Genomic DNA, 16540 nt, shown 5'->3' with positions numbered 1-16540 from the left:
TTTTGATCAAGCTGTCAGGGTGAGAAAGCATAACTCCTTCCCGATGCAGCGTAGGCTGTTCAGTGGATGTGCGTGTTGTGTTCCCAGATAGATATGCTGCCCAGTCTTACATATTGGCTGCAACACATGCTTAGATACCGTGCAGTATGTATGTCATTAAAGTGTTTTTGTGCAACAAGAAAACTAATAATACGCTTCACATAGCGAAAATACCTTTACCATCTGAAGTACTTAGCGAAGTTAAACGCCAAAGCGAGGCGATGGCAATAAAACTCTGAATAATAAGAATATTTTGAAAGTTACACATGATAGAGAGAGAGAGAGAGATAACGTTTATTGCACCCGTCTAGAATGACGGGGGAGGAGGCTTCGGCCTCTGCCCCCAATCATCCTCCTAGCCATCGGCCGGAATCCCTTGGGACTCGGCGGCGGTGAGGGCGAGAGCGATCACTTGACGCTGTTCTTCGGCGTCGCGGCTGTGTAATAATGCCTCCCAGGATTCTACGTTTCTACTTGGATCTTTGTAGGATGGGCAGGTCCATACCATGTGCACTAAACCCGCAGTGCTGTTGCAGTGCGCACATCGGGAGCTGAACACTTCCGGGTGCCATTTACTGTACAGGTGAGGGTTTGGAAACACCCCGGTTTGCGATTTTCACCACATAATTTCGTCCTTTTTGCTGAGCTGTTTAGCTGTCTCTGGATAAATCTTACGGTGGAGTTTATAGTGTGCGGTGATTTCCTGAAACATTCGTAGTTCGTCTCTTGTGGAGAGGGGCTGCTCGCGCGAAGGCGGCGGGTCAGCGTCAATCGACCGGAAAGTGAGCCCGCGGGCGGTAGGTAGGTAGGTAGTAAACTTTATTCACTCAGTTGACAGGAGAGAGTTGGGGACGGCTTTAAGGGCCGGCCCCTTACAAAATCTAGGAGAAGTCCCTAGTCCGGGACCCCTGTGGCTTCTGCTGCAGCACGCGCTCGCGCCACTAGGGCACGCTGGTCCTCTAGGGTCGAGCAACCGAGCAGGGCAGCCTCCCAGCTCTCTCGGGTAGGGAGGGAAGGGGAAGGAAGTGGCGGGACCGCCGGATTTGAGGGGCATGCCCACACCATATGTAAAGGATCCGCGAACAGATGGTCACAGTGCGGGCATTCCCCAGAGAATGCTGGATTGAAATGTTTGAGTATCGCCGGGCACAATACTGTATTGGTATAGAGACGGAGGAGCCAGCGCTCGTCCTTCTTGGGCAGGCCCGATGCTGGGGGTGGGAAGTGGAGCCTGTTCGATTTGTACATAGCGGTGATTTCTCTGAAAGAGGTAGCCGGATTGGGTTCTGGAACATCAGGCGACGGAGGGCGAGGCGGGTCCCGGTAATTAAGCGCGCGGGCCGAGGCATCTGCAGCCTCGTTTCCAACTAGCCCCGTATGAGCAGAAGTCCAGATGACGGTGCGTGGATTTGGGCGATCTAGATAATAGCATCGCTTAAGGATTTCGGCGGCGCGATCATTGACGCAACCCCGTGTGAGATTTTGGCACGCCCTCCGCGAATCGGTAATAATTATCCGAGATGCGGGGTCCGCTGCGGCGAGGGCTATGGCGACCTCCTCCGCGTGTGTGATGTCCGGTGCTCGAAAGGTGAGCCCTTGAATAGGTATGTTTTGGTGAACCACAGCGGCCGTGTACTACCCGCCGTGGTGGGGGCCGGATGCGTCCGTGTAGAAGACTCCCGGGCGTGAGCCATACCGTTGCTGTAGGGCTGTAGCTCGCGCTGTACGCCGCCCATCACGGCTGGTGGTGGCCGGATGCGTCCGTGTAGAAGACTCCCGGGCGTGAGCCATACTGTTACTGTAGGGCTGTAGCCCGCGCTGTACGCCGCCCATCGTGAGTTCCATTTGTCATGTTTTGGGGCAGAGGCGGAATGATCAGTGCACCACGCCAATCCTCGGGGATCGCGGTACGCTCTTCCACCTTGTGGGTGTTGGAAATGTGGAGGCGGTGTAGGAGGTTGTTCCCATCCTGAGACCTACCAAGGTGCAGGTGCTGGTTATTGAGATGAGCCTCTTTAAGTTCCCCGTACGTGTTTGTCATGCCCAGGTCTGTGAGACGTTGGTTCGACGTTGAGATGGGGAGGTCTAGGGCACGTTTGTAAATTTTGCGGAGTATACAGTCTAGTGTATTCTCGTCGCATTTACGCAGACGCAGGTAAGGTGTCGAATAAAGGATCCGGCTGGTCACGAAAGCGTTGGCGAGGCGCAGAGCAGCACGGCTCTTGAGACCTCCTCGCTTGTTCGAAACCCAGCGGATCATGCGGCCCACCTGATCCCCCACAGTGCGTAGTTTGCGCAGAGTGGTGTCAATTTTGCGGTGTTTGTGTATGAAGAGTCCCAGGACTCTGATTTCGTCGCGTTCCGGAATGGCCCTGTTACACAAGGTGAGTTCAATTTGTGTCGTGTCGTTCGCTTTGGGGCGAAGATGCACGTATTCCGATTTGGTGGGTGAGCATTCGAGACCGCAGCCGCGGGCGTAGCTGTCAACTATCGACGCGGCATGTTGCAGGCATGTCTCGATGCTACCAAGGGAACCCTGAGTTGCCCATAGCGTGATGTCGTCGGCGTACAGAGCGTGCTGCACGCCTGGGACATCGTTTAGCAATGAGGGAAGGTGAGCCATGGCAAGATTGAACAGAAGAGGAGAGAGGACTGCTCCCTGTGGTGTTCCGCGCGTACCGAGGGGGTACGGTCCATGCTCCTTGTCTTGAATACGCAGGTATGTCTGCCGTTCTATGAGGAATTGGCGGACGTACCTAAAAGCATATCGCGTGCGCCTTCTCATTCCCCTTCAGACCTTGATGGGCCGGGGACCATACTATTGAGATTAGCTCTCGGGTACTGGTCCTTGTCTTAGAACTTTGGCAGCTGTAGCAGAGATCCTGCCCATATCGTAGTTTTTAATGGCTGACTTAGAGTCGCTAACAATCAGTCGTGTGCCTTTTTGAGCTATTGCCAAAGCAATCGCTAGTTCTTCTGCCTCTGTGGTGGTTGTGTTCTTAGAGGTGCAGCACGAGACCAGGTCCCCGTTCTCGCGAACCACTACCGCTGTGTGTGCTCCCTTTCTTTCGTATTTTGCAGCGTCCGTGTAAAGCACGCCAGATCGACCTTCAAATTTCGCCTGCAGGGCTACAGCTCTAGCTTTGCGTCGGCCTTCATGAAACGCCGGATGCATGTTTTTCGGCAGCGGTATAATTTTCAGTCTTGCCCTAGTTGATTTAGGTATGCTAGCGGTCTGCCTGGAACACTCCGTGGGCTCAAACCCCAAGCCCTCCGTGATTTTCCTCCCGGTTCTACTTCTCAGAAGTCTTTGGTGCTGTGACATCATGGCCGCTTCTATTAGTTCATCTAAAGTGCTGGAGACACCCAGCCCAAGAAGTTTAACCGTAGAGGTGTTCGGGGGAAGCCCTAGCGCAGTCTTGATGCCTTTCCTTATAATGGCTTCAATTTTATCTTTTTCTGCTCTACTTAATTTAAGATAAGGGGCAACGTATAGTACACGGCTTATCACGAAAGCTTGAACTAATCTTGAAAGATTGGCTTCCTTCATCCCCGCATTCTTATTAGAAATGCGCTTAAGCAGGCGGCACGTCTGGTTCACGCTAGCTTCGAGTCTCCAGATAGTTTCAGTGTTTTTTCTTTCATTTGCTTGTATGAGCATCCCTAGAATTCTAATACTGTCTACGGTTGGAATAGCATTACCATTTACTCGCAAAGCGATGTCACAACCCCTTCCGAGGGGATTGTTCGTTTTCCTTTTTTGCGATGGTAGAAAAGAGCCTCTGATTTTTCTGCCGAGCATTTTAACTCTAGTGGTTCGAGATATTGTTCGATGGTATCTACAGCCGCCTGAAGTGCGCTTTCAATATGTCCGTCACTACCCTTGTTTATCCACAGCGTCACATCGTCTGCGTATATTGTGTGATGCAGATTTTCGATTCCTTCCAACTTCTCAGGAAGTCCAATCATCGCGATATTAAAAAGAGTCGAAGAGAGTACAGACCCTTGTGGCGTCCCTTTATTCCCCAATTTAATGTTTTCGAGCGACTGCCCTCTCATGCTGATAGTGGCTGTGTGATTTGAGAGAAAGCCCCTCACGTAGTTGTATGTCTTGACGCCTACGTCTAGTGCACTAAGGTTCTTAAGTAAGGCTTCATGTTTGACAAACGCCTTGGAGACGTCCAGACCCACAATCACTTTGGTGTCAACAGTCTTTTTGTCTATTGTCTCCTCCTTTAGCTGCAGCATAATATCGCACCTCGATAGGTGGGCTCTGAAGCTTATCATAGTATCAGGGTACAGGTTTTCATCTTCCATGAACCTAGTCAGTCTTGTTTGGATGACGTGCTCCATCAATTTTCCTACGCAAGATGTGATGGAAATGGGTCTGAGATGTTCAAGACTGAGCTTTTTTCCTGGCTTAGGAATGAAGACTACATTGGTCGTTTTCCAAACTTGCGGTATTTCTCCCTTGTCCCATCATTCTTGCATATAAGCTGCAATTTGACGAATGGAGCCGTCGTCAAGATTCCTGAGCATTCTGTTGTTGATTTTGTCCGGACCGGCAGCCGTTTTTGTTTTAAGTCGGTTAATTTCAGCCCTGACTTCTCCAACCGTGATGGGGCTGTCTAGGTCCGGGTTTTCTGAACCAGCGTAGTCAGGGAGCTTTTGAGATTCTGCGCAGCAGAGGTATCGATCCCTAACCTCCGTTAATAATTCCGTCGTCTGACGTTCATATTGATACACAAGCTTTTGAAGTTGCTGTCGGGCCTCCGACTTGGTTTTCTCTGGGTCTAATAGATGCCGTAGTAGCTGCCATGTTTTAGCACTGCCAATCTCTCTATCCATCTGATCACAGATACACCCCACTTTTGCTTGGCAAGTTCCAATGCATAATCTTCGATCTTTCTATTCAGTGCAGCAACTTCCTTTCGGAGATTCCTGTCTCCTCTTTTCTGACTGATTTTTCGCCCTAGGTTTTTCTTTTTCTTCCACATGCTTACAAGATGTCTATCAACAACTTCCTCATCGCCAGCGTCAATCTCTTCGGTAGAGTGCTGAACCGACTGGATCACCCCTTTACTCCAATCGTTAATATCATCTATCATAAAAACAATCTGAATAAAACGTGCTCGAACGTTAGCAGTTATGTTCAAACAAGCGTTTGCGCATTTCAAGTAGGCAATTCGACCACAAACACAGACTAAAGGTCTGTTCAAACAAAAGTCCAGCTTCAGTGCTCGATCCGCTACATAGGCACGGCTGTCGGCAGTGTCACGCTACGTTGCGGGTGAACGAAAATACCGCTGAAGACAAATTTAATGAAATTGAACATATTAGCAAGTAGGCAAACTTCGCGAGGCGCACCTAACGCGAAACAATATGCTGTGTTGTCACCCGATATATCAACCCGAGTTATCACGGTAGTGTTACCGCACAAAACGAAAAAGAACCGAAAAGAACGAGATGAACACCACGCCCTTGTTTTCCGCTCTCGGTCTTTTTGTGCAATAAGAAAGAAAAAGAAAGTAAATGAACTACCGACACGCCCAAGCATATGCGTCTTAAATACGGTTGATGCTTGGAGCTAACAGGTGCCGTCCCCACACATGTATTATTTAGTGAACTAAAATTGAAGTGCAGCACGAGCGGGCCCCGTTAAAAACGGCTGCCAACAAAGGGCACCGCAAAAATCTGTTCAATTTCTTCGCTGAACCTCAGCGGCACACGCTCACTCTGCTTTGTACTCTAAACAATCTAAACAAACAAAAAAACTTGCCCACAATCACACTTCGCCATCATCCCCGTGAAACAGTTCGGACAAATATTCTCGCTAAGTAAACATATGCTGATTTGTCATCAACTAGTTAAAAACAAAATTGTTTAAAGGCGTTATTCTCGTGCTCACGCAGTTAACAAATGGCTGAACGGAACAACGTGAGAGCGGTACTCACTATTTAACTTCGAGTGCTCCACAATATGAATCCACAGGTCCAGTCTTCAGGATGGTGCACCTTCGTAATAATCAGCACTGACAGAACACACTGGTGGAGCACAGAGCGCAGGCACATTTCAAACCAAACACCGACTAATAAACTCTACCGATCGAGAAGCCACGCGCACCACACGCACACACACGGGAGGGTTTTTCGCCAGCAGACGCAGTGACATGTAAGACCATAGCCTCCTCTATAACTTTGTGCCCGAGCGGTCGGTCCCTCAGCGCCGTCCCCCGAGCTATTATGGGATGCGAGCGCTCCTGGCGGAGCGCCGAGGCGCAAAACGAGAGAATGGATGGCAGCTATGGAGAAAAAACCGGCTTTGAGTAACTACCGAAAGGGCAAAAATGAAATAAGGAGGGAGGCATTTTACGATAATTCAAGGGGAAGCGCTTTACTGTTTGAAGCGAGATCGGGTTGCCTTAGAACGCGTAGTTATAAAGCAAGATTCAGTAAAGAAGAAGAACAATGCACATGCTGCGGGAAAGATAAGGAAACGGCGGAGCATGTTCTGATTGAATGTGGAGATATCCACCCAGGTGTACTCCTGTATCCGTCAACTGAGCTCGTAATGGTTCTAAATTCTCTAAAGAATTACGCGGAAGTTTTCCTCGCAAGAGCGAGAAAGATGAATCAGCCACTGAAGGCTGCCGTTGACAACGCCGCGCAAATACTACAGAAACGTGACAAACTCAAGTGCTCGACCCCGGGACATCATAAAAAACTTTTGGAGGTTGTGCTCGTGAAGTTTCTCCGCCCACTTTTTCTGAACTTCGCGACGAGTGTGACTGACAAACACGACTTGGCAAAAGATTTTCATGTCAAACCATTGTCTCGAAAAGTGCTCAAGCTTTGAGCGCGAAATCAAATAACAAAGCTCACATTGCATTCTGCATACAGTGCTTGTGTTAAAAATTTGGTGTGTGCGCACTTCTTAACGTATACGCATAATCCAATGCAATGTAGACGGTTTCTAGACCGTCATAAACGCAAGCGTGCATAGGCCGCGTCGTCTGCTGTTATTATGGGATCGGTGCGGCATCTGGCGGCGAGCGCCAAAACTATAAGGGACGGATGGCGCGTATGTATTTAGCGCTAATGCGCGGGCACAAAAAAATATAGGAGGCTATGGTAAGACGATGTCGACCCCTTTCCCGCGCTGTGCGCCAGGCGCGCAGCAATACCGGGCAGCCAAGGTCGTCCATGCGACGAGACTTCATGGCATCGGCGCGCTTTCAAACCGGCTAGATGCGGTTTAACGCTAGCTCCGGCCCTCTGCTGATGACGCGGGCGCTGCTGTTTTTTTTTTTTTTGCGGCAGAGATCTGTTGCGTTGTACTCGTTCTTTAACAGTGCTTCTGAATCGCAGTGAACTTTGTGACGGTGCAGTGCGGCCAGCACGAACAACTAGTCTGAACGCACATTTGTAATATTCCGGAGCAATGTTTAGCGCACCTTCACCGACCTAATGTAGTGAATTTTGGTAAAAAAGCTAAGCTGATGCTTTTTGCTTAGCTCTATGGGTCTTTAGGGACTGCACATTCAAGGTCACGCAGGCGATATTTTATCAGCACTCTCATTTCGGTAAAGACATTGCAACATTGCATGCATCGGCCGTCACACTATTCGATGAGAACATATTGCCACGTGCGTACTGCTAGGAAGACGAAGACGACAGCGCATACGCGCGTCGGCACGCTTTTATGCAGCAAGCAATAACAAGAAGGAAGAGGAACGCTCTGGCACGCAGTAAATAAAAATACTGACCTGCTGCTACTTTGTCAACCTGTTAATTAATACTTCTGTCTTCACGTTGCGGCAATACATTAGTACTTAGCTCGCAGTCCTTGGAACAAGATCACGGTTGAGAATATTTAATCAATGCTGTTTTCTCACTACCTACAAAGTCAAGGCTTTGACCGAAGGACGTCTGCTGGGTAAATTACATAAATTAAAAGAAGGGGATCCACAAAAAAAAAAGAACGAAGAGAGAGAGAGAGAGACCTTGAAAATGCGTTCCGGCTCCTCTGAGGAGAGCTTTGTTCGCAATTTAGATCACAAGGCTCCCGTCATTGTGAGCAAGGCTGCGTCAAAGTCACCGAAATGTCCTTATTCTGCATTTTTCTTTATGGTCGGTGTCCTCTTCCTAATTTCCATGACGCACTCTTGAGGACACATGAAGATGAATATTCGCTACAGTAATTAAATAAAACGTGCCTGCTAAAATACATGTTGTCAATGTTCGTTTTTAAGGGACCTGATGGCCTGCTGACGCGGTGGTTATGGCTAAACAACTGTGCTGTTTTTTTTTTGCAGGTGGTGGTTGTTTTATCTCTAGCTTTAAAAGCTTCGATCTTATGGGGGACGGGGGGAGGGGGGAGTGTTCTATGCATGGCTACACCAATGTGCGCAACATTAGCTTGTTGAGGTAAATCAGTGTACTTTGTGAGTGTTGACTAATCACGCAGATGACACAGATGGATGAAAGAAACAGGTACAGGAGAATTGGCCCTTACTCTATTGAACAAGCGTCGTTCCTATTGTATCTTCCACATTCTACTAGTTTGCGTGCTTTATCGATGAAAACTGCGTTTCTGTCACATTACTTACTGCTTCGATTCATTACTAGACTCTTGCCTCGCCGCGGTGGTCTAGTGGCTAAGGTACTCGGCTGCTGACCCGCAGGGCGCGGGTTCAAATCCCGGCTGCGGCGGCTGCATTTCCGATGGAGGCGGAAATGTTGTAGGCCCGTGTGCTTAGATTTGGGTGCACGTTAAAGAACCCCAGGTGCTCGAAATTTTCGGTACCCTCCAATACAGCGTCTCTCATAATCGTATGGTGGTTTTGGGTCGTTAAACCCCACATATCGATCAATTATTTGTAGCCTTGCTCATTACCACCCAAATATAAGAGTGTAAATGGGGTGTTTTAAGGGTGTTTTAGTTACGAACACCTCAAATTTCAAAAAATAGGGCATAAAAAGGGTGTTCGTATGAGTGCTCTTAATGCGTATACCCGTTTTACACCTTTTAGGGTGTAAGATTTTTTATAGTGTAGATAAATATTGCGACGCAATAGGAAAACGTGAGCTTTCTTTTTTTCTTTTTTTCCTTGAATTGCAATTCTGGGCTGATGTGCCGCCGTTTCGGGGTGCTATTCTGCACATTGTCGAATTCCGCCTTGTTGTATGATTCCGCCAATGATCGATGCTAATTGGCCAAGTAAGCTGCTACGACCTCTCAAATTGGCTTAAAATGCCGCCATTACAATATTTGACAGTATGGCAGAGTTAGACAATGTCCAGAATAGCGCCCTTGCATGAGTTTGTGTCCCCGCGGTGAGCGCAGCGAGCAGACGACAGCCGTGGAACGCTCCTACACATTCGCGCACTCATTGTGCTCATCAATTCTACCACGTCTAACCCAGCGCTTCCAAACTATCCCGCAGAAACAGTCAATAGACCAAAAATAACGCTGGTAAAAAAAAAAACGCCAGTCCTGTGCTCGGGAGTTGGGCTTGTTCGAACACGTCATGTGCACGTCACCTCTTGGTCAGATGCCGGAGAGCGTAAAAAAGAGATAACGTGGTTGTTTGGGCGAGCGGCCCTCCCTCTACCCACATATAAACCCAAAAAAGTGGGTGGAGGGAGGGCCGCTGTGATAGCTCAGTGGTTAGAGCATCGAACGCGTTATTCGAAGGTCGTAGGCTCGATTCCTGCTCACGGCTGGTTACTTTTTCGCCCTCTTTTCTTTCTTCTTATTTACATTCCATGTGTTGTAACTTCCCCTATACATTCCTTGGCATTATTGTCTGTTAGATCTCATTAATATTGTGTCAAAACACGGAAAACCGAACCCTTATGTACACACTTCTTTCCCATATATATATATATATATATATATATACATATATATATATATATATTGAGTGGAGAGGTTGCTAGACAGGCAATGAACCAGCTACAGTAGATGAGGTCGAGCTCCTACTGCATGCTCAATGCTGCTGCTTCTGCGCCGGAGTATACTCCCTCCTCTTTACAAGGGCCTCGAAAAAAAGGAGCCTGTTATCGACATAGTCGTCTGTATGCGGCATAGAACCACGTTAAGGCTTAAGTCTCAGGACGAACCTATCGGTTATGACGTCGCATGCCAGACAGTAGCGTAAGAGGCTTAATAAGGTAATTTACTGGAGAAGCCTGTTCGAGAATATGATATGGCCCATCATACTTTGGCAAGAGTTTGGAAGAGAGCCCAGGTGTGCGGTGCGGCACTGACAGCTACACAAGGGCACCTGGATGAAAAACGGAAGTTACGGCATGGGCATCGTGGATTCCTTTTTGGCGGTTTTGGCCATCAGAGGTCAAGCGACGAGCTAACTGGCGACATTCTGTGTGTCTAGCGCCGTTCGAGATCGGTAGGCACTCAGACGCATCCGGTCGACGGGGCGAATCGGTGTCGATTGTGTGGAAGTGATGACGGCCGTGGAGGAGGTAAAAAGGCGAGAATCGTGTTGTGGCTTGTGTTGCCGTATTTTAGGTGTATGTAATGAATGGGGGAGCTAAATCCCAGTTGGAGCGATCAGGCCTTACGTACATAGCGACCACGTCACCGAGAGTACGAATAGAGCGCTTAGTAACGCCATTGGTTTAAGGGTAGTAAGCGGTAAATGTGTGATGTACAGTATTACACGCAGCGAGGAATTTTTCAATGACCATGGACAAAAAGGCGCGGTCACTGTTGCTGAGTAGTTCTTAAGGGCCTATATGATGCAGCACAAAACGACGCAGTATGAAAGTGGTACGTGATCTCCTGTGCTGTAGCGGTTTCAAGAGAAGTGGTCTCAGCATAGCGCGTTAGGTGGTCGATAGTAGCTATTATCCACCTGTTGCCAATCGGAGTCAGTAGAAGCGGCCCATAAAAATTTAAACGGACCCGTTCGAAGGGCTTGGAAGGGCATGGTAAAGGCTGCTGTTTACCGGTGGAGGCATGCGGTGGAGATTTTCGGCGCGGACGTTTGGCACAAGAGCGGACGAAACTGTGGACGAAGGCATACATACTACGCCAGTAGTAACGGTGTCGAAGCCTTCCGTAGGTCTTGAAGAGCCCGGCTTGACCACATTGTGGGTCAGCATAGAAAGAGGAACAGATCTCTGACCTCAGAGCTCGTAGAACGGCGAGCAGCCACTGATGCGTAGTTGCGTTGAAAGGGAAGCATGTCTGGATCGAGAAGTATAAAACTTAGCGCCGGAGCATTCGCTTCTTTGGGACTTCAGAAGTGTCAGAGAGATGATTGAGAAAAGACGCAATTCACAGGTCATTGCGTAGTTCGATAGCAATAGTGTCAAATTCTAGAGATGACAATGTGAGATCACAAGTGGAGTCAGCTGTGACGTTTTGAGAAAGAGGGGAATGGGAAACGGCGTCGGCGTCAGCATGCTTCCATCCTGAACGATAAAAAGCGTGCATGTCATAATCTTGTACTTTCAATACCCAGCGAGTGAGGTGGCCAGCCGGGTCTTTTAACGTAGAAAGCCAGCACAGCAAATGGTGGTTGGTCACGACGTCAAAAGAACGGCCATATTGATCTAGGCGAAATTTGACAAGCGCCCATACAATGGCCAACCACTCCTTTTCTCTGACACTGTAGTTGCTAGCTCTCTGCCTTGGTGAGCGTGCGACTAGCGTATGCCACGACGTATTCCGTGTGCTCCAGTTTAGGCTGTCCAAGCACAGCACCTAGGCCGGCGTCGGTGTAGATTTCAGTCTGAGCTTGAGGATAAAAATGGCGTAGAATGGCTGTCGTCGTGAGAAGCCGTCGCAAGGCGGTGAAAGCCTCCTTGCAGGCAGGAGACCACGGTGAGAGGTCTTTGCGGTCGCCGAGGTGTTGCGTGAGAGGTGATATCGACGCAAACTTTCGAACGAACCACCGAAAATCAGAACTTAAACCAACCAAAACTTTGAATTTTCTAATGGTGGTGGGTTTAGGAAACGCCGTAGCAGCGCGCGATTTCTCGCGATCTGGGAGGACGCTTTCCTTGCTAACAACGTGGCCCAAATTGGTCAATTGACGCATGCCAAATCTACAATTTTAGGTTTAATTGCAGACCGGCGTTGTTCCAGCAAGTAAGGCCGTGCTGAATGCAACGTTAAAGTGGGTCGACGTTAGGGGCGATGACCACGATATCATCGAGGAAACACCAGAAAATATTCAATTCAGGGCCACGCAGATTGTTATCATCATTCGTTCGAACATTGCGGGTGCGTTGCAAAGTCTGAAAGGCATGACGGTGAGTTCATATAAGCCGTTTGGCGTGACAAAAACGGTTTTGGGGTGATCAGCCTCCTCCATCGGCACTCGCTAGTAGCCTGGCCGCGAGTCTAATGAGGAAAACAACTCGGCACCCTGTAAACAGTCCAAAGTATTGTCAATGCGCGGCAGTGGATAGACGTCCTTCAGCGTGATCTCGTTCAGTAACTCGAAATTGGCGCAAAAAGCGAATAAAACCGTCTTTCTTTTTGACGAGAACTACCGGAGACGCCCATGAGTTCTGAGAAGGACGAATAACGCCTCTGCGAAGCATGTCGTCTACTTGGTCAGTAATGACGCGGCGTTCTGTAGCGGACACGCGATAAGGTCGTTGTCGCAGCGGTGAGTGGGACACAGTGTCGATGTGGTATTCTACTGCCACAACATGGCCGAGAGATGTGTGTGCAACGTCGGAAGAACGCCGGTAGCGCTTAAGGTTAATGACAAGCTGTGAACGCTGCGAAAATGTCAAATCTTGAGCGAGGAATGGTGGGAATATGTGCGCCGATGTTGGATTAGGTGGGGAGACGACAGCCTACTCACAGACGCAGGTAGAAGGCACTTCATCAAGAACGGATATAATTCTGGTAGAACTGATCGCCTCGAAGTGGCCATGGCGCTCGTGGCAAAGCAGGTGTAAAGTAATGACTCATGATTATAAACTGGCATTGTGGTAGAGATTTGTACATGGTCGAGTGCAGCAAAAGGCAGAGGGAGGGCTCTTCGGGCCGAGTCCGTAGTTTTATTCCCGTCTCGGAAATATATAGGAATATGTAGAGGACGCGCGGACGGCCAACCTTCAATAACATGCCGGCAGACCCTAGATAGCATCTCGTCCCCGGCTGTCAGTGCTTTCAACTCCTGGCGGGACACATCGGGATGATCCCATTGGTCAATAGAAAGTGCCATGTCCTCGCATTCTTCCACGGCTTGTTCCGGCGCCTGCAAACATTGTGGCAAACGACTCAGTGCATCGGAGTTCAGCATCAGTTTACCTGGTTTACACAGCAGTTTATACTTATATGGTCTCAGCAACAAAGCTCCTCTTCGAATTCTGGAAGCAACCATAGCAGTGGTCTAGCGATATGATCTTAAAAGGCCAAGCAACGGGCGATGATCAGTGATGAGCGTGAATTCGCGCCCTAGGAAACAATCCCGGAACCGATTAACGCCATACACCAGCGCTAGGGCCTCACGTTGAATCTGAGAGTACTTCTTTTCTGCTACAGTAACTGTTGAAAATTCGAATCTAATCGGCCTGTTCTCTCCATTTATGCGATGGAAAAGCACTGCTCCGACGCCATGCGGGGAAGCGCCACAATTAAAGAGTAGCTTCCTTTTTAGATCAAAATAGGTAAAGGCCAGTGCAGCCCACAGAACGTTCCTGGCCTGTTCGAAAGCTCACTCTTTCTCACCCCAAACCTATTCCGCTCCTTCTTCTAGAAGATGATACAACATCGCGAGCAACGTAGACATATTCGGCAGGAACTTGTAAAATATGATCATACGAAGAATTGATCACTATTCTATGAGCACATCATCAAGATACGCTTGGGTACCTCACCAACCCTTTTGGACCTCTTAGATTTTAGGTTGAAACATGGCGGGTGCCGAGGCAATGTCAAAGAATAAGCGGTTGTAGCAAACAATTGCCTTGTTCGCGTTATTGACCGCCAGTTTTTTCGAATTTTCGTCAAGCAGGATCTGATTGTAAGCGTCTCGTAGGTCTAGCATGCTGAACTTCTCTCCCCCGCAGAGATTGCTGAATATGTCTTCTACGATATGTAGAGGGTATTGTTCTACTTAACACACAGGGTTTAAGGTCACTTTAAAGTCAACGCAAATCCACACTGTTCCGTCTTTTTTTTAACACGGGTTCTATAGGCGTAGCCCATTCAGATTAGGGTACGACTGAATTAAATGTGCTCGTAGCTGTAGAAGGAAACGGTAAGTTAGCTTCTTTGAAGAAGACTGACGCAAAAGCTGCATTGAAAATGTTAGCGCGCTCCACATCATCAACCGTTTCGTCGTTATCGTTAGTTGCTGTTTATATCTCGAGGGTTAACCACCTGCTAGAATTTTCTCGGATTGTTGACCAGCATCTTGGGTCGATCTTCGTGAAAGAATGATTCTTTCGCCTCGCGGACAGCTGATAAATATGCGCGTTCCGCTGTGTATTATCTATTCCATGCGCATCCGTTTGTGCTGCCTTTTGCTGCTCGGTATAAACATTTTTTTGTTATCCAGCTTTTTTAAAGAATTGGCGAACCATGGCTTTTCTGGCTGCGTTCGTAATGTTATTTTTGGAATAAACCTGTCCACTAGGCTGTTTATTCTTACTTTAAACCTTTGCCAATTCGTATGGATGGTGTGTTCATTAAAAGATGTTTTGAATAAAGCCAAGAATTCACGCAAGTTATCACGGATAGTTTCGTAGTTCGCTTTGTTAAAAAGGTGTATAGTTTTTTTAACTGTCAAGCCTGGAACTGCCACAAAGTTGAAGGATGCATGAATAACCTAATGGTCACTAATTTCCCCGAGATAGGTGATCAACGATAATCTGTCAGGTTGATTTGTTAGTATTAAATCTAATACGTTAGCTGTATCTTGTGTAATGCGCGTTGGTTGGGATACAAGTTTAGTAAGATTAAAGTCAAGACAGACATCAAAAAATGTTTCACTTATGTATGATTTACTAAGTGGGGAGCTAAATTGTACCAATCGATATCTGGAAAATTGAAGTCTCCTAAAAGGAGAAGGTCAGCCTTGGGGTGCTTAGATGTTATATCACAGAGTACATTGTTTAGCTCCGGGGCAAAATCTTCGCTACCGCAAGGGGTCTGTAGCAAACGCCCAAAAGTACTGATTGTGGAGCGGCGTGACAATGAATGAAAAGTAGTTCTAAGTTGGACCTGATACTATGAACGGAGCATGATAATTGCTGACTGACAGCTATAAGGACGCCTCCTCCCCGTGCATCCGTACGATCAGCACGAAACACATTGAAATTAGGCAAATCAGCCAGAACTTCCGAGTCTGAAATGTGGTTGCCAAGCCAAGTTTTGGTGAGAACTAACATGTTGCTTTTAGATGTTAGTACAAGGTTGGACACTTGTTCGTGTTTTTAAATGAAGCTGTGCATGTTAGTGAAGATTACTGAGTCAGGAAGACGTGAAACACCTGTTACTTTCGAACAACAGTTTATTTTTGTCTTGTTAAGTTGTTGCTACGCTTTTTTTACCGTCTGAGAAGCGTCGTCGTATATGTAGTGCTTTGTGCCCCTAAATAGTGTTTTAAAACGCAGGGAATAGGGCGCAGATTTCTGTTTAGCGAAGGCAACAAGGTGTTTATGGGCGTTCCTAACCGCTGGTGAAAGATCTTCGGCAACACCAAAGTCACGGCCTTTGAAGTTACGACCCGTTGAAAGGACAGCTTCTTTCGTTTTATGGGACACAAATTTAACTATAATTGGGCGCTTGCGATTACAGGAATGCCGACCAATTCTATGTGCCCACTCTATTTTCTTAGGCTTAAGTCGTACACTGAGGCAGTCGGAGCGTTGATTGATATGTGGGGTTTAACGTCCCAAAACCACTATATGATTATGAGAGACGCCGTAGTGGAGGGCTCCAAAAATTTAGACCACCTGGGGTTCTTTAACGTGCACCCAAATCTGAGCAGAGGCAGTCGGAGCAGTGATTTAAGATAATTGTTTTGGAATCCAATGAAGGCTGTGATGCAGACGGATCTGGAAGGCCGTAAAAAACCAAAATATTTTGCCTAGACCGTTTCTCAGCATCGTCGACACGCGCTTCCAGTTTATGAATCAGCTGCGCCATACGTTCGCTGTCTGTCCGTACGGATTGCATGTCGGCTTGCAAGGATAATACACTTTGGTAATTACCCTCCAGGTCCGTCAGCCTCTTAATCAAAGTGTCCAGCAATGCGGTCGTAGCCACAGATTAATTTTTGAGATCTTGCATCTCAGCGATCATCTTTGCCTGACCAGCGGAAAGCTTTTTCATTTCGCAAGCAGAGCGGCATTATCTGGACCAGGATTACTTTCGATATCCCCAGCGAGCAATAATAGAGATCTAATCACACAAAGACACTCAGAATCAATGTAAAAGCAGCACTGCGGGCTCGGTAGCTGCAAGAAACAATAATTACTTGTTTTCTTAGCGAAAAGAGGATGTG

At 47.8% G+C, this 16540-nt stretch overlaps 1 long non-coding RNA gene across 1 annotated transcript in view; it reads right to left on the bottom strand.

Annotated features, from left to right (window-relative positions):
- Positions 1 to 6198, bottom strand: part of LOC142771456 (uncharacterized) — a 125604-nt gene extending 119406 nt beyond the window's left edge. The window contains exon 1 of the long non-coding RNA XR_012885929.1: positions 5994 to 6198. This is a non-coding gene — a long non-coding RNA (uncharacterized LOC142771456). The remainder of the gene's footprint in view (positions 1 to 5993) is intronic.
- Between the last annotated feature and the right edge of the window lie 10342 nt (positions 6199 to 16540).

The sequence above is a fragment of the Rhipicephalus microplus genome, chromosome 9 (genome assembly GCF_043290135.1).
Source record: "Rhipicephalus microplus isolate Deutch F79 chromosome 9, USDA_Rmic, whole genome shotgun sequence".
NCBI lineage: Eukaryota > Metazoa > Arthropoda > Arachnida > Ixodida > Ixodidae > Rhipicephalus > Rhipicephalus microplus.
The sequence above is the reverse complement of the archived record's forward strand: the minus strand, read 5'-3'. Positions and strand labels throughout refer to the sequence as shown.